The sequence below is a fragment of the Sinocyclocheilus anshuiensis genome, unplaced genomic scaffold (assembly GCF_001515605.1).
Source record: "Sinocyclocheilus anshuiensis isolate Anshui unplaced genomic scaffold, SAMN03320099.WGS_v1.1 scaffold944, whole genome shotgun sequence".
Classification (NCBI taxonomy): Eukaryota; Metazoa; Chordata; class Actinopteri; order Cypriniformes; family Cyprinidae; genus Sinocyclocheilus; species Sinocyclocheilus anshuiensis.
The window spans coordinates 1,993,188-2,000,398 of NW_015549559.1; the positions used below are offsets into that span (position 1 = coordinate 1,993,188).

At 35.6% G+C, this 7,211-nt stretch overlaps 1 protein-coding gene across 1 annotated transcript in view; it reads right to left on the reverse strand.

Moving 5' to 3' along the window:
* Positions 1-7,211, reverse strand: part of LOC107657123 (adenylate cyclase type 2-like) — a 64,333-nt gene that overhangs the window by 56,490 nt on the left and 632 nt on the right. The gene's annotated exons all lie outside the window — the stretch shown is intronic.

Here is a 7,211-nt window from a genome sequence, read left to right on the forward strand (position 1 = left end):
GGAGTTGGTATAACACAGACCCTCCCTGGATCAGGACTTCGCTCCAAACTGGATGAAAAAGCCAGGAGGAAACTGGTCAGAGAGGCCACCAAGAGGCCTACAGCAACTTTGAAGCAGCTGCAGGAATTTATGACAAAGAGTGGTCATTGTGTGCATGTGACAACAACATCACAAATTCTCCACAGATGTGGCTTGTATGGGAAGGTTGCAAGTAAAACGCCACTCCTCAAGAAAGGCCACATGCAGTCACGAGTCACGAGTGAGCTTTGCCAAAACACACCTTGAAGATTTTGAGGCAGATGAGACTCAAATTGAATTATTTGGCCTCAATACTAAACTATATCTGGCGGAAATCCAATACAGCTCAGCATCCAAATAACAGCATTCCTACAGTAAAGAATGGAGGGGGTAATGTCCTGTTATGAGGGTGTTTCTCTGCAGCAGGGATTTCAGGCTGCAAAGCAACAAAATATGATTATTTTAAAGGGGGTTGTTTATTTTCTATACCCACTGTAGGCTATATGAAATGTCATAGTCAGATATGAATGGAACTGATGTGCAAACAAAGTAAACTGCAGATGTTCAACACACAATCATCTTCATTAAAAGTAGTGAAACTAACTTATCTTTCCAGTGCTGATGCCGCTCTCTCTCCTGTTGCGGTCTTTAATCTTGAAATTAGTTAATGATAAATAAAATTCAGTGCATATGTGTTAAGATCGGATTTATATCCATTTTGCGGAGAAAATATATAAGTTATATTGTATTACTGTTTTTTTTTTTCAAACAAATAAATGCAGCTTTCATGAGTAAGAGTCTTTCAAAAACATTTTTAAAAATCGGTAACACTTTACAATAAGGTTCATTAGTTAATACGAACTAAGTATAAACAACTAAGTATAAACAATACTCCTACAGCATTTATTAATCTTAGTTAATGTTAATTTCAACATTTACTAATGCATTATTAAAATCAAAAGTTGTGCTTGTTAACATTAGTTAATGCACTGTGAATTAACATGAACTAACAATGAACAACTGTATTTTCATTGTAATAAACATATTGTTCATTGTTTGTTCATGTCAGTTAATACATTAACTAACATTAACTAATGGAACCTTATTGTAAAGTGTTACCAAAAAATCTTACCGACCACAAACTTTTGAATGGTGGTATTACTAAGCTGTACTAAGCTATCAAGACAGGGACATACAATATACTTCTATTGTAAATAATGACAATTACATTTACTACAGACTAATCCTAATCTAAAACAAACCCTAAAATATATTTTTTTTAATTAAAAACAAAATATATATTTTTTAAATAAATAAAATACTACTGTATAACAATTAATGATTTTTAATCATTTATTTTATAGTTACTATAGTATAAAATATGTGGTACAAAATATGACATATATATCATCTTTGACTATGTGTCCACAAGGAGGTTAGCTAAACTGGACAAAACTTCAGGGGACAACACACACACACACACACACACACACACACACACACAGGAGACCCTATTAATCACCTGATGACACTGAAGTGTTTAGAATTTGACTCCTGCTAAGTTGAACGCCTTTTCAAGAGATGGCTGCTAACTCTTCAACTCCTCCACACATTTTGAGCACACAAGTGTGAGATCTTGTTTTAACACAGAGCTGTTAAGCAACTCAAATAGACCAAATCTAAAATAGATCGTACAGCACATGCTTCACTGCCCACAAGGCTCGAACAGCAACAGACTGCACTGAGGGGGAGCAGGTTTGACCTTCTGAGTGACAGTCAGTAACCTTTTGTGGTAGCTATGATCACACTGCATGAACTGTTTTGCTTAAGATTTAATATGACAGATGTCTATGATGCAGTCACTAAACCTCAATCGACTGATCTCTCTCACTCTCCCTCTCTAAATGCTCTGTGTTGGACCAGCCTGTCAGTCAAACAGCACAGCAGACCACAGCACTTGAAACCAAAGTATAATAATGATCTGCCATATCAAATATCTCACTAAAGCCTTTAAAGAGCAGCATGGCACCACTCCATCTGTTACTGGTTAGATGATTACATTACTGGACGGATTGATTTGTGTAAAAAACATGGATGAATTGAAGGGATTCAATGGTCATCAACTCATAATGTACAAAGCATCTTCATAGCAGAGGTAGTTCTGTCCAGCACTGAACCTCAAGTAGGGATGAGCGATTTTTCCGATTTTATGAATTGATTTGAAAGTAGTTTTGTCATGATTACATATATTTTTTAAATAAAGGAATCACGGTTTTGAATAAAAATATTAGCAAATTTTACAATAATTGATTTGAAAGTAATGTTTTGTCATGATTACATATATTTTTTAAATAAAGGAATCACGGTTTTGAATAAAAATATTAGCAAATTTTACAATTAGACACATTGAAAATACACCAAGGACAACAGAATGATGTCTTGACTTTTTGAGTTGGCCAGATTTTGGCTAAGAAATATTTAGCATTTTCCTTATATTATTTCTGAACATATAAGATGTGTTTAAGACACATATTCCATATTTCATCTTTTCTGCAAAGATATTTAACAAGGGAATTTGTTTTACATTTACCCTATGTTGACCACTTCATGTGTGGTGCACTTGGAATAGAACTTTATTTATCCACTGGAACACCACTCTCTCATGAACATGTGTACGACAGTTAGCGGAAGCTAGAGAATACGGTTTATAAAGTTTTAAATATGGATATTTTTCTTACAAAAATGCATCGATTCGCTTCAGGAGGCCTTCATTAACCCCCGGAGCCTTGTGGAACACTTTTTATTGATGGATTGATGAACTTTATTGGACTTCTATTGGACTATTGAATCTCAACCCCCATTCACTGCCATTATAAAGCTTGGAAGAGCCAGGACATTTTTAATATAACTCCGATTGTATTCGTCTGAAAAAAGAAAGTCATATACACCTAGGATGGCTTGAGGGTGAGTAAATCATGGGCTAATTTTCATTTTTGGGTGAACTATCCTTTTAAATCATGATATAGTTAAATTTTTTAAATTAAATCAAGATTTGTTTTTTTTTTTGCCATATGACTTACTAACCTCACAGAACATGTAATGAAAAGAAAACTGTAAAATTCCCTTAATACAACAGTAAACCTTTAAGTCAAAAATTGAATCATTCATTATTTATTTTATTTTTTTAACAATTTAGTAATAAAAAAAAGAAAAGAAGCCAAAGTAAGCTGAGGAAGTCACTCCCTGAAAGTGCACCATGGATGGTCAACTCCAGAAAATCTCCACAGGAGGAAGGGAGTGTGCAACACGCGGGGCAGGGGTGGGAAAAACTCAGGAGACATCAGTGAAGAACATCCTAGACACACACACACTTGAATGTTTAACCTCTCTTCCATTTATAGATCTCTAGCAATAGCGAGAGAGAAGGGTGGAGAACACGTCAAAGGTCAGAGGGGGTCCATGTGCTTCTCAAATTAAAGATAAGTAATCTAGCAGTTCTCCATTGTGTTGGGGAGCGACTGTGTGAGACAATACATTTACCTCAGAATAACCATTCGGCATCCACAAGCTCATTAGTCAGCTAGAAAAAATAACTATAAAGAGGAGCATTTTGCTAAATATATGCGCTAATTTGCATATTAATATTTTTACTTAACCTGTTGTCTACATGATAAGAAAGAATGCAAGGAGCTAAAGATAAGATAGATGCATGTCGGTGCATGTGTCTTTAAATGCTAATGAGCTCTGCTCATTAAAGGCGATTTGCAAACAAATCGTAAAAATTATAAAGTGTGAGATCACGAACAGTGTGTACTGATCCATCCTTGAGTTTGAACTTTTTAGCAAAACCTGTCTTGAATTATCCCTTGTTTAGAAAGCAGTCTGGAGTAAAATGATTTGCGCAGAAATAAACCAATTTAGGTGTATTCGGTGGCACATTACCATCAAAAACAAAACGAATCCACTGCGTCCTCAGTGGGTCTGATGTCGGGAGAAAATGAAGACTCTTATGTTCTTCTACATCCAACTACAAAACACCTGCATTGCTTATGAGACGTTGTTGCTACAGCAGCTCGAGCGCGGAGAAAATGGCAGACAGCGTACAACTGGCTGAGGGCGGAAATATGCTAATACGAGACAGTCCGTCAGTGGCCGTGGGCGGGGCTTGAGCAATATGACGTCATATTGCTCAGAAAACCAAACGGCTTGATAATTGAGACTGTTTAGGCTTTTTGGGGATTAAAAAAAGAGAAGCGAGTGGATTTTTATCATTGTAGGCAGGTTGTGTAGTCCACACACTGCTAAAACACATTTATAAGCAAACACCATGTAAAAGTGAATTTTGCATTCAATGTCCCTTTTAATCAATAAACAGCTCAATCAACAATTTTTTTAGAAATATGACAGAAAGAGTTTACTACTGCAAATTGCTTTTAGACAATTCTATACCAGAAGCTTGCATAGTACTAAGACTTTAGAGGAAATAGGCAGTCAGCGAGCACAGAGTCCTTTATACAGTTAAAAAGTTCTTATTGTAGATCAAAGAGGCAAACTACAAAAATTATCATTCAATAATCAATTAAATTGAATGGCAACATTCTAAGACAGTGTAAGGTCCAATTTGGAAAAGCTCACTAATGCTTACACATACATTTTAACTCATGCATGTAAACATTACCAATAGTCTGACCATAATGCTTCAGCATGTTTGATGTGAGGTTATAATTAACCTCATGTCTCTGCTGTCTGCCTCTCACTTGCTTTCCACGTTCAGACAGAGTCTGACGCTGCTCTCAGTGAACTCAATAAACTCTCTGTTCAACACTGCACAGATGCCCAGAACAAACAACTCCTGCAGAAAACACAACACAACAATGCACCTTTGGGTGGTGTACCAATCTATTGCATTGTGTATATGCTACAAACAGTATGTGTACTGTATATACATTTAAGGCTCATAGCGTGCATTTCTCAAAAGTGACTAGAAAGCCTATGAAAGTGTCCTGCATCAGGCATCTCATGTCAAAATGAAACCTAAACATCTCACTCTCAAAGAATTTATAGATCACTTACTCTCATTACATTGACATTAAGCAGCTAATTTAGCACTTCCTAGCATATTTCTTTGCAAAAAATAAGTCCAAAAACTCATTTAACAGACATTAAAAGTGCTGACAGAACATCACATAGTATGAAACAATTGAGTTTACAGTTTTAGTTCTAAAAATGTACTTTAATTTTGCCAATATGGATTAACAACCAAAACCACTTGTTCCAATGTAAAAATATTATTTTTAAATACTGGTTAACGGTTGACAACATTTATGTTCCGTTCCAGTAGCTGACTGTTCATGAAACCAAAGATCAAAAGAGCTATGACAAAGATTTTTGTCATAGCAAATTATCTGAATCACTTCCTGCTGCCTAAATCCTTTCATTGCCCATGAACTTTTATGAGTTGAAGAGTACAGTGCTGAGTCTGCTGACTATGGCAGCCAAGCCAGATTCTGTACCACAATGACTGTGTTATGGTAAGATCAGGTGTGTGACCTATTAAATGTCAGTCATTGTCAATATACTAAATGTTTAGTTTACAACATCACCTGTTTCTGAATAAATTAAGCAATGATCGATTTAATGTCAATATTATTTAATCCCTACTTTCATACTAACCAGTTACTATGTGTAAAGTAGACTGTGAAACCCTGAAGCCAAAACATAAAAATGCCACTTCTGCTTCAAACTTACCAAAACGAAAGACAGGGCTAAACAGCAGCTCACACATGAGAGCAAAACCTTTATTTATGCAGTCCTTTTAACAATTTAATCTGAACTGTAACAATGACAACTTTACATTTACTTACATTTATGCTTAGATATTATATTAATTTTTACATTTATTTGCAACAATTAACAGAATATTAGAGATGATATTTCTTTCTATGTAAAGTTTCTTCTTCAGTCATGGCTTTTTTAAGGGTTCCCACCCTTTATGACCATGACTTTTCCAGTCGTTCATGCTTAAGGTTTTTTTTTTTCTTCTTCTTATTATTTATTTATTTTTTAACAAGTCTTAAAGATTGCTGGAGTGGATCTCCACAAATGTACAAAAGTCTCCAAACAAACAAATAAAGATATTTGTGGACATGGAGGATTTGCTTTCTAAATGTAAATGCAGAGCATAAGCAGAAACATTTATATTCACTACAATAATTTCTATAATTTTTCCAGGAAAAACAAAAGTTTAGAATTTCCTGATATTTCCATGTCTTCCATGACCAAGGGAAACCTGCTTCCTACATACCGCACTCTTGAAATCAAATACACCAATATTGCAAAACAAAGTACCCCATTGTCCAGCAGACATCAGTCAAACCATTGTAACCAGTAAGCATTTCTTGGAAGACAGGGTAACTTTGCGTTTAACGTCACAAACCCAGACATGGCTCCAGTGAGCTTCTACAGGTCTCACTCACCTCTGAAGTCCTCGGAAATTAATGAATTCTACTCTATTTTTTTTTCATTTGATTATTTTTTTAATCCACTTGAGTTGAATTGATTGCCTTGAGGGCATCTGTTTTACCCCGTCTTTCTCTGTTCACTTTCAGATGGTAAGCCCAGTAGTTTTGTTTGCTCAGAGTACACTGCGTATGATAAGCCTCCAGTGCACTTAGATTCATGCACACTAACATATTCATTTCCTGTACAGAGACCACTTATTTCAAGAAGAAAACCAGTTACTTCCACTATCTAGCAGACACTGCCTGAAGATTGCCGCGTCAGTTGTATTTGAAATAAACCATTGTCAGGCTAACTGTAGCCTACACCATATTATCTGTGTTCATAAAGATTTGGGACCCAAATGACCCTCAGTAACGCTACCATACACGTATCCCCAGTTTCGCAGGATAGGGCTAATGAAGATGAGCTATATGATACTTCAAACAAACTAGACAAATATATTTGACACATTCCTTCCTCTTGTATCCATAATACAGTAATTAAACAGATTTTCAGTCAGAAATGTTTACTCTCTCTGAGCCGAACGGATGCGCTACTGACACGAAAGAGCGCTGTAGAGATGAACCCAGACAATAGAAAAAACACTCATTTAAACGAAAATTTTAATAACTTACTTCATATTAAAATAAGAAACGACAAAAACAAAAAAACATCTCTGTTCGCTCAGTTTC